Here is a 12491-nt window from a genome sequence, read left to right as displayed (position 1 = left end):
TTTCAATCAACAAAGACATGGCTTGTATAAACCACCACAACAAATCGAAGAAAAAAAACCAAATCTAGAAGAAATGATGGCAAAGCTAATGGAATATCAAACACAATTTATTACATCTCAAACCCAAACGAATGAGAGGTTTGATCAGTCATTAAGAACTCAACAAGCTTCCATTTTGAATCTAGAAAAACACGTAGGTACTCTTGCTAGCATGATGAGTGAAAGGAAACAAGGAAAGCTACCGAGTAATACTGAAGTAAATCCTCGGAATGAAAATGTTAATATGGTTTCAACAAATTCTGAAAAACCAGCATCAGAAGATGGGAAGGTTTTAGATGTAAGTAACAATGAAGAAGTTACACCACCACCACCACCCGAGTATGTAAAGCCAGTGGTGGCACCATACAGACCACCCATCCCGTTTCCAAGAAAAGGAGTTGAGTATGAGCAAGTAATAGGTAATAAAGTTTGTGATACCTCTGGAAAGAAGAAGAAAAAGAATAAGAAAGTACAAGAAACAAAAGCCGTAGAAGTAAACCCGGTGAAGACAGTTCCACCAAAACCTCCTCATAGGATAGGTGATCCGGGTGAATTTATTGTTCCTTGTCTACTTAGTGATTGTGTCATGTATGATGCACTAGCAGATTTAGGTGCAAGTGTAAGTGTTATGCCTCTTTCATTATATAAGAGATTAGGAGTAGGTAAGTTAAGTCCAACGGATATGAGTGTTCGACTCTTTGATCAAACCATTAAACACCCAGTTGGAATTGTTGACAACCTACCCGTTCAAGTAGGCAATTTAACCTTTCTAGTCGAATTCATTGTCATTAACATAGAAGAGGACCCAAACATTCCTCTAATTTTAGGTCGACCATTCTTAGCGTCTACCAAGGCGTTATTTGATGTAGGAAATGGTAGAATGACACTTAGTAGTGGTGACAAATCGATCACCTTTATGATTCGAAAGACTATATCTCCACCAACCAAAACCGTTGAACCAGCAAAAACGATTGGTAAGAACCATGTTGTTTTACCAACTCCAACGGTAATACTTAGCAATAATGAAACGCCTAAGTGTGGGGAAAATGAAGTAACACCTAATGATGACATGATAACAAAGAACCCCGTTGTTGATACGAAATTAAATGATCCCGTTATTAATAGTTCAATGAAGAAACTTATTAAACGGATTCGCGATGCTAAAACCAATGGGAACTTTAAGTTATGTAACCGGTTAGTATCCAATCTATCACCTAAAGAAAAGGAGAAACTAGTTGAAATTGTGGATATTACACAGGAATCCGACCAATGGCTTAAAGAAAAAGTCACGGATATGCAAGTTGATTATGGACCAAGAGAAATTAACGATGAAGTTAATCACAATTTTGACACCACGGCTACCTAAGTGTGAGGAGATTCAAATATTCTAAAAAGAAAATGATGTTTGGAGTTAGTTGTTCTGTTCTCGTGTAGTTCCGAGAATGGAATCCGATTGGTCTTTTCCGCTAGCAGACACTAAAGAACTAGTTTTCTCCCTCCATTTTGAATTTTTGTTTTGTAGTTTTTTTTTATGAAATTAATATGCATTTTAATTTAAGTTTTTAAAAACAAAATTTACTTTAATTCATTAAGTTGAAAAAATGATTTCTAAAATTCGTCGTGAGTTGAAGACTAGGTCATTAAGCCGAAATTACTTTACCCGAGGGCGGGGCGACAAATTTTGTTATCATTATTTTTAATTTTATTGATTTAAAGTATGCCAAAAATATTATACTTTATAAATTTTTGAAAAGTGGGGTTATAAACCAAACTTCAAAAATATATATATATATATATATATATATATATATATATATATATATATATATATATATATATATATATATTTGTATTTTATCTTATGTACAAAACAGGGTAAAACAATGCACTTTCAAAGACTGTCATTAAAGTTCAGCAAAAGGTACTAATTTTTGACGACAAGACGCAAAACAACAAATATGATATAACAAATGAAGGAATGAACGATGAGGCGCCATCTATCATTCGACGAGCTTTGTAATTACAAACTCGGCATTTTTAATCACTTTTCTACGCTAATCACTCTCATAAATTTAAATTATAGTCTGATTTCATGCAAATGAGGGCATTGCATGATCTTAAGTGTAGGGAAGGGTTATAAATTCTCTCAGGTTTATACTTGGTTTATTTGCCAAATTTTGTGAAAATTTGAAAAATTTTCAATTAAATGAAGTCAAAATCATGTTTATACATATTTATGAACGGTGAAAACTAGGTGATAATACCGAAATTATCGTTACCTCGGAAAGGACATAAATTGAGAAACAACCTAAAATGCTTGAATTCATTTAAAATGGAATAAAGGAGAATAAAAAGGCAAAGAAAGAAACTAAGTGTGGGGAGAATGTACCAAGTTATTCAATTAAAAACTATCTATCACATATCTTTGTACAAGATTATTGCAGGTACTTTTGTTTTGGATGATACTAATCAGTTTTACCCGATTTACTATAATACTTTTGAAAGAAAGATGGATCTACACGATGAATCAATTCCATCATTAAAAGGAAGTAAAGTCTTCCGAGAAAGAAACGCGCTTCTTGATTTAGGTCATGAAGTTGTCGTCTAGACCAGCTGTAGGTTGACGAAAAATCTAGAAAAGTCATCTCTAAAATCAGCAGGAAATCCACGGACCTCAGCATCAAACAGGGTCGCCATGTGGTCAGATTTATCCTAACCATGAGAAGGATTTATCTCGTACAATGGGGGGGCACCGTGCAAATTAGCTTGATAAGACTAATGAATCAGATCCCCAGAAAGGATAATCTCCTTAAAGATTAAAAATCAGCTTTTAAGACTGATATTACTCAATCCTAGAGATTGACCTTAAATATTGAGAATTCAAACTCATGGAATTCAATGATATCTAAACTCGAGCTTGAACGAGAAAATATTTTGATCAAAAATACAAACCGATTTGTTTTCTGAAAACTCATTTTCAATGCGTTCATTACCATTGAACGTAAAATCCTAGGAATTCACCTGGAATTCATTAGGTCACCTGAACAAAATCGGGTGTCAACCGTAAGAACGGTGGTTGCATAGCATGGTCGGAGACAGGACCTTGTGCCAGACCGAAAAATTATAGGATGATCTTTACTATTGCTCCTACCAAGGATAGTACTAGCATCCGACACATTTTTAGACCATAATCAAATGCATGTCACGGGACATTGCCTTAACAGTTTCTTATTCATCGCTTTCCTTTACAACCGGACGGTAGTTTACCGAAAGGTAATATACGGAACAAGTAAATTGGATGTGTGCTTTCCGATACCGGGATAGCAGTGGATTACACGAACCTAAATGTTTTTAGCCAAAATATTGATCCACAAATATATTTTGCAACACCGATGGTGGGTCAAATCAGAAAACTTGTCTAGGGTAAAATCTAGCTTGAATTTTTAAAAGATCAAATGTTTTCATAAAGATCCAATTTCCTAAAGGATCTACATTTTTATAGTCATGTGGGACTGTAAACCGCCTTTCAAATGTGCACTTTGCTTTGGAAACCGAAAGTAAATCGGCTATTTGATTGCAAGTGTCGTTGACCTAAACCCAAGGCAACTGTGGATGACACACCCACCTTTAACCATGGTTCTATTGTTAATATCATTGTTTATACCACTCTATCAAAATCACTTATGTACAAAGTGTGAAGAATAAAGAAGTGATTCGTGTGATGTATTATATTATTTCAAGACTGTATTGCTTGAGGACAAGGAACGCTCAAGTGTGGGGATATTGATAAGGCTAAAAAGGAACATATATTTCATAGCAAAATCCCCCAAGAAAGACAAGATTTTAGTTGCAATTGTTCCATTTTCAAGTAATATTCGTTTATTTTAAATAATTGCGAAGACAAAAGGCGAAAACGACGATTTGAAGACAAAAAGGTCCAAAAAGCTAAAAAGTACAAGATACAATTAAAAAGGTTCAAATTATTGATGAAGAACGTCTAAAAATGACAAGAGTACAAGTTACAAAACGCAAAGTACAAGATATTAAATTGTACGCAAGGACGTTCGAAAATCCGAAACCGGGACATGAGTCAACTCTCAACACTCGACGCAACGGTGTAAAAATTACGAGTCAACTATGCACAAGAATAAAATATAATATTTAAATAATTCATAATAAGAATAATATTAAATAATAAAAAGTTGTTAATTGAGCATAGTTCAGGGGTCGTAAGTGAAAAATCAAATTCATAATTCGCCTATAAAAGGCAGTGTATTCGATCGATGAAAACACAACTTTTTCTATCCTCTTTTTATCTATATATCGATCAAATATCTATATCTAATATCCAATATCTATATTCTATATCTCTATCATAATGTTAACTTAATAAGATATAACAATAATCTTAATTTTAATTTTAAATTATGATAATAATAAGATTTATGATAGAGATCGTTTGAGTGTGTAAGTCGAAATTCTGTCCGTGTAACGCTACGCTATTTTTAATCATTGTAAGTTATGTTCAACCTTTTTACATTAATGTATCGTAACTAAGTTATTATTATGCTTATTTGAGCCGAAGTAATCGTGATGTTGGGCTAAAATATTAAGAAGGGGTTATTGAACTTTGGACCATAATTAAGGTTTGGGCAAAAGACCGACACTTGTGGAAATTGAACTATTGACTATTAATAGATGGGGGGGTATTGTCTAATTGAGTGACAACTCATTGGAGTCTGTCGAACCTATCTTCAAATTAATTAACCTAATAATTAATAATGATTATGGTTGTCCTATTTAGTGATGTTCATATGGAATCTGTTATAATCATTTAATTAATCAATTGGGTTGGGTAATTGATTATTCATTCTGATCAAGTGGATGAATTAATATTCATAAACTAATTAAAACAGGGGTAGATTACATACAGTGATAACTGGTGTAATTGTTGACAGAAGTGATAACTGCGTCACAGTTTAAATCCTTAATTAGTTGGAATATTTGACTTCGGGTATAAGGATAATTTGACGAGGACACTCGCACTTTAAATTTATGACCGATGGACTGTTATGGACAAAAACCAGACGGACATATTAAATAATCCAGGACAAAGGACAATTAACCCATGGTAATAAATTAAAATCAACACGTCAAACATCATGATTACGGAAGTTTAAATAAGCATAATTCTTTTATTATATTTCTCATCGTATCTTTATTTACTGTCATTTTATTACTCGCAATTTTATTTACTGTCATTTTATTTATTGTCATTATTTTACGCACTTTAATTATCGTCATTTATCTTTACGCTTAAAATATAGAATCGACAAACCGGTCATTAAACGGTAAAACCCCCCTTTTATAATAATATTACTACTTATATAATTATATATATTTTATATAAATATAGTTAAAAATATAGTAAGTATCACCATCTCCCTGTGGAACGAACCGGACTTACTAAAAACTACACTACTCTACGATTAGGTACACTGCCTATAGTGTTGTAGCAAGGTTTAGGTATATCCCATCCGTAAATTAATAAAACTTGTGTCATATTTTGTAGTATTTTGTATTAAAAATAATACTATTTCGTACCCTCATGCTACATCATCAGTGAGTTCATGGATGACTTAATCAATTTAGACAAGAAGAAGGTAATCCCTTTCACGAGTCGTTTTCGCCTCTCGGCGGAGAACCTGAGGCGCTCACTGGCGAACCCGTTCGCAACACCATTTTCTCTCTCCTTTCCAGGATATGTCACCACAAATATAATATTACTAATATTATTGAGGCTATCCTACCTTTACTCCGCTTAAACAATCAACCGAACCTGGTAAATGAAGTGAATCAACTTCGTGCTCGAGTAGTGTCACTAGAGAATACGGTGCACAATTTGCAAGCACCGCATGCACCACCGTAGGTACCACCAGCACCACCAGCACCAGCAGTACATGTACCAGTAATAACGATACCACCAACAATAGCATCAGCAGCATCACAAGCCTCAACATCACAATCTGCGCCACGAACATCAACATCATACGCACCATAGATACCAATGAATACCAATAAAAATGAATGATGAAGTATTGATTCATAACTTCATTTATGTTGGAGAAATATTCCACAGTGATTATGTAATCTCTAAAGTTTTAGGGATTATTCATTTCTAGTTCCAATCAGAAACCAAATGAGATTAATATAATATTAACTCATTAAATCCATATTACATCTGAAGAAAATATACATACATATATTTTCATAAAGACTGTAATAAAAATTCTTTTGTACAAAATATTACTTGTGAAATTTTATTTTAATGGGTAGGTAATACTCGAGAAATACTTAAGTTCACATTAATATATTACACTGTATATTTTAAATGATGTTTCGACAATCGTTAATTATACTCTCTCCTTTCATTGCAATATACATCATTTCACAAAAAAACAAGACAACCATTTTCTATACAAATTCAATTACATATTCTGATTTTGACAGATCAAAATCCAATTCAAGATTTAAGAAGTGTCATCAATCTTAAATTCCTATATCCTTCGAAACCATACTTTGAATTCAAAATGTTATTTATAAAATCGGGGAGAATGTTATTCGTATCTTTCATAATTCGCGATGATTTCACTTCCACAATCATATACTAACATATACAACCTGCGTTCAAATACTCCAATTCAAAATTCTTGAAATCACCTCAGATTGAAAATCATCGAATCGGACTCGTTATATATGAGAATGCGGATGAAGCAGCCAAAGCTGCTGATGGTCTTAATAGTCAAAAGTTGATAATAAAGAAAAGTATGTTAGAAAAGAAATTTAGAACTGAAAAAAGGATTGAGCAAACTATGAAGGAGGTTATTGACAAATCACAAGGACTAAACTCGTACCTAAAGAATTTAGATAATTCAGTTTCTGATGGAAATCTCAGAAGATATGCAATCTCTTTACGTATTCTAAATCCTTGTGGAATAATTTTCTTCATCATCTTTTGATTTTAATTTTTTTTTAATTCTAAGATATCATCGTATCTTCCATTATAAATATCCTCAATATTTCTGAAAAATACCTCCATAACTATACTTGTCTGAAATTAATTATCTCTTCGCGTTATCTGTATTACATCATAACGGAAAATGTTTTAGTTTCAAAATTTTTGTAACATTCAAATTTAAATTCTTGATATTTGGAGTAGTGTTGGAATGAAAGCATGAGTTAGTATAATATAATGACTCTCGATTAACGTGATTATATTGCAGTAAGTCATGCGGAAGTTCTAATGGCACATGTTGAAGGTAGTACTTGATCAACATTACCCTCACCATGTACCATGTTATGCTACTCTTTTATTTTACTTAACATCTGAATATACCAAGAATGTATTTTCTTGATAGTTCTATACTTTCAGTGATTTCAGCAGTTTGCTAATATAATCGTGCCATTACATTTTTCTTTCTGGGTATAACACTAGTTATGCTCATTTGAAATCCTATCTATCGTATTTTTGGAGAAATCTTTATCATTTCATTTGTATTTCCCAATAGTGAGAAATTATCTATTTATTGAACTTGTGCTTATCATAAAACGGAACCCGGCCCTTATAGGGTACTCGAAATACTACATTCATCGATCTTATCATTTTCTTTGATAATGATTATACTAACAATCGAATTCATTTAAAGAATTCAAGTTATATCATATTTCGTGATACGAAAATATCCTCGTTTTCGTTATCAACTTTCCTTATCCAAATTTCGGGACAAAATTTCTTTTAACGGGTATGTACTGTCATGACCCGGAAATTTCGGTCAAATTTAAACTCTGATAACTCTGACAAGATAAGCAAATTGATGTGTTGCATTAAAATATTTTTTCATACATTTAATTAACCATTGGACTTTACCCTACGATTCACGAATAACCTATAATTTAAAACTCGAACCCGTCATCATTTATATATGATTTTACTTTCTTAAAAGAAAACATTTTATGATATAATAATTTCTATTATTATAACCTCTTAATAAAATGATTTTGAATATAATTAGTTCTAGAAAACTAAATTTTATAATATTTATATATGAAATGATAAAAATTTACTAATAAACGATGATATTTCAAATTAAAAATTTTACGTATTAAGTCGTTTTATTTTTATGATATAATTTTTGTAATTTTTTTAAGAAATGAAGTTACTTTAAAAATGTACAATTTGTAAAGCACAACGTACAACAACGTGTAGCTTAAATAGTTGAATTAAAATTAATTCATTTACTATTCATTGAATAGTAAATGAAACGAAATTAATTCATTTACTATTCACATGAAAATAATATGATTGAAATTATTAATTATAAGTTACATAAAATACCCCTGAAGTATTTTAAAAATACGACTTTTTAAAAATTTATGATTCATATTAGATTGTAAATTTATTATTATATTATTATATTTTATTTCAATATTATTATATTATTATATTTATTATATTATTATATTTAAATTAATATTATATTATATATCTTTGTCCAGTCAAAAACTAGGAAAACACATATTACGCTTATAAACTTTATAAACGAACCTTTTTACAACTAAATTTATAAAGCTTAAGACCAAAACAGATATATATATATATATATATATATATATATATATATATATATATATATATATATATATATATATATATATATATATATATATATATATATATAAAAAAAGTGGAATTTTTATTCATATTTTTACCCGTCAATTATTAGCAACAGAGTACAAAATGCCGGTCCGTGAAAACTGTTGGCAGATATTATTGATTTCTAATTCACACGTTTTTATTTTCATATTATTATATTATTATTACTTTATTATAATATTATATTATTATATTCTATTTCAATATTATTATATTATTATATTTACTTATATATACTACGTTCATGTTCTAGTTGAAATCACACATATCACATATATATCATATGTTACTCCGTAATTAACTATATTATTTTTATTATTATTATTTTAATTATTATTCTTAATATTATTATTCTTAATCTTATTATTAATTAGTAGTATTAGTATTATGGTTACAAAATATACATAAAATACTACGATGAGGTTATGTTCAAGTGATTTCAAAATGGGTTTTTCAAATGGTTTAAAGCTAAGGAATTCATGGGTATTAAATAAGGAGGTTATGGGTATTGATCGGGGGTATTGTTCGTGAATCAAAGGTCAACCTTGCATTTATCATTTCCGTTGCGTCTGCATACTTTTCCTGCAATATTGAACCACAATATTGATACGTGAGTTTTCATTGCTCCCTTTTTATATATATTTTTAGGCTGAGAATACATGCGTATTTTATAACTGTTTTACGAAATGGACACAAGTACTAAAAAATATTCTACGTTGAGTTGTACCACTTTGCATATTTTTCCCTAATAGCTTGGTAACTAATATTTACATGCTGTAAGAGCATGTAAGCGCGAATCCTATTGATAGATCTATCGGGTTTGACAACCCCAACTGGGCTAGTCGCTCTAGTATCGTAAACGGTTGCATAGTACTTCGTTAATACTACACTTGGTATAGTGTAGGGACATTTCATAATAAAGGGAATATGCCACATTAATTGTTAAGTATGGTTACCAAAGCGCTCAATAACTTATACAATACTTTTATACACTTGCGAGTGTACGGATATTTTTGGAAACTAAAATCTTGTGGTTTATTAATATTACGAAAATGATTGATTATGATAAACTATGAACTCACCAACCTTTTTGGTTGACATTTTTAAGCATGTTTATTCTCAGGTATAAAGAAGCTTCCGTTGTTTAACTGCTATGTGCATGGAGTCTTACATAGCATATTTTTCAAGGAAACCTTGCATTCATACATTAATATGTATTATATTTTGACTGTTTAGTCAACTGATGTATTATTATGAACTATCATTTATTGAGATTGTCTATATGTAGAAATCACCATAGGTCGAAAATATTTATGTACATGCTTTAAAAATGTATACTGATTTAAAAACTTTCTTATATAGAAAGCGCGTCTTTTGAAATGAATGCAATGTTTGTAAAATGTATCATATAGAGGGCAAACCTCGAAATGGGACCCATGAATGATATGATGCGTCAATAGGGATTTTGACGGGTCGTCATAAGAACTAATCTCCTACTAATCACTAGAGAGCGACAATAAAGAGATATTTTAGAGAGAGAAGTGAAGAAGGTGTGTGTTGAAATGGTAGGATGTGCCACCTATTTATGGGAAAGCTTGATGGAAAAGTTGTAAATAAAAACAGGCAAGTAGGTGCGGCAGGCAGGCAGGCTGGCAGGCCGGCTGGCAGTGCCGTTTTTGATGGCCGGTGCCTAGGCAAGCCATTTTTTATGGTCGTTTTTGGTGTCCGGTGCCAAGCCATATGGAAAGCCGGCGGGTAGGCTGGTGGGCAGGCCGTTTCTGGCCCCTAGTCTTGCTTTTTGCTTGGATCATTTTGCTGATTCCCGAGATCGTAACTTGGTTTTCGAGGTCTAACTTTTTATTCACCATTTTCGCTCTAGAATCTTCATTTTAGCTCCGTTTTACTTTGATGAAATATGACTAGGAACTTCGAAATCAACAGATTTAACTCACACAATGGCGGAATTAGTGAATCAAACCTTCGAGTGAATATAGAAATGCTTTTTGGGATTAATTAAGTCAAATCACAACAAAGAATGTGTGATTAGATTAACACATAGAGCTATTATTCACCTTGTTAAAGGATTTGGGTTGAGAGAAAATCGAACAGTGTCAAAATCTGACACCAGCCATATATAAAAACTTCTTGTTAGTAGTCTTTCGCGTGGCACTTATATACCCCTACTGTAGAGTCAACTGCGCGTGTCAGGTCTCACTCGTACGAGTAGACTGGCTCAGCCGTACGGTTGATCACTCACTCGTGTATGTATAAACAGATTAGGTTTGTGACTCAGCTCAGCACACTCGTGCGTATGAGCTTGTCAGCCGTACGAGTAAGGCTTCATTTGTACGTCTGACTGATTCTAAGATAGTCAAACTTCTATATCACGTTCCTGCAGTACCTGTAACCACATATAAACACAGATAGGATAACAACAAGCAATCATGGTAACCCTCAAACTGAAGTACTAATCACAAATGTGTCGTAGATGTCTATGGACTTACATAAAATGCACCAACAACTCCCCCTAGGACCTAGAACATCGGTTACAATAAAGTAAATGTTCGTGAAATACATATAACTTTAATAGTAACATCAGTTTAACATCAATACATATCCAGATTCTCTCTCTCACATGAAAATACATCAAAAACAAAAATACAAACTAACAATACAGTATCCGACATGACTCAGTTGGGATGAGCTTGGTTCGAGCTTTGAGCATCACCTTCTCTGTTGAGGTAGGCATGGTAGACATCGATCACACGCCGATATCTCATAGCTTCCTCTTTTCTATCATCTCTGAATGTAATGTGATGGCGGTGAAGTTTCTCCACATCAAATCTCGACAAGTTCCTCAGCCACATAGGATCCAGAATCCTCACATTGTCGAACTGTATGCTTCCATCATCTTTCTCAATTGCAGTAAGGATCACTGCTTCTTCCGAAAACTCATCATAGAACCACCATCTGAATTTTTTGCAAATGTCATTGGGTAAGGGCATCAAGGGAGATTTTTCATATACTTAGCTGGACGGAACTTAACAACACAAACAGGTCCACCTTTCGAATTTAACTTTGTCGGGTGCATGGAAAACCTGGCGGCTGTTGACTTGAAGATATCCCACTTCCCTGTTTTGTACTCAATTCTGAGTTTTCTTTGAAACTACTTGGAAAGGTCACTATCCTCGGCATTCAACATCTTCAGCTTCGTAAGTTGCATGTTCTCAAAGTAAGGTAGAGTTTTGAAGTGACTTGGTCTTGCCATATAATCAACTCCACCTTCTCTCTTGATCGCAAAACAATTGATCTCCTTGAAGTAACCCCAGCTCAAAGTTTTACCCTTGGCATACTTCTTGGTTCTCTTTCTTTTTTCATAGAAACTAACAAACTTTGGCTCAAGTTCTGGCTTATCCATCTGATCATGGTTAACAACATTTTGTTTCCACCAACTTTGACGAATCTCTTCTTCTTCAATGTTTCTATTCACCTTAACCCTATCACGTTCAAATTACTTCTTAATCTCATTCCATCCCTCGGCCTTAGCTTGCTCGGCTCAGAGTTTCTTCTTCTTTAGCTCAGTCTCATTTCTTTCTTTCTCAAGGAGCAGTTTCTCATGTCAGATTCTCTTATTCCTTTCCATCAAAACATCAACTTCTTTGATTTGCTTCTTGTATACCTTCCTTGCCTTTTCTAATTCAATTAAATTCTTCTTTTTTACCTCACTACTCAAATTGAA

This window comes from Rutidosis leptorrhynchoides, chromosome 4 (genome assembly GCF_046630445.1).
Source record: "Rutidosis leptorrhynchoides isolate AG116_Rl617_1_P2 chromosome 4, CSIRO_AGI_Rlap_v1, whole genome shotgun sequence".
NCBI lineage: Eukaryota > Viridiplantae > Streptophyta > Magnoliopsida > Asterales > Asteraceae > Rutidosis > Rutidosis leptorrhynchoides.
This window is presented reverse-complemented; position numbering follows the sequence as displayed.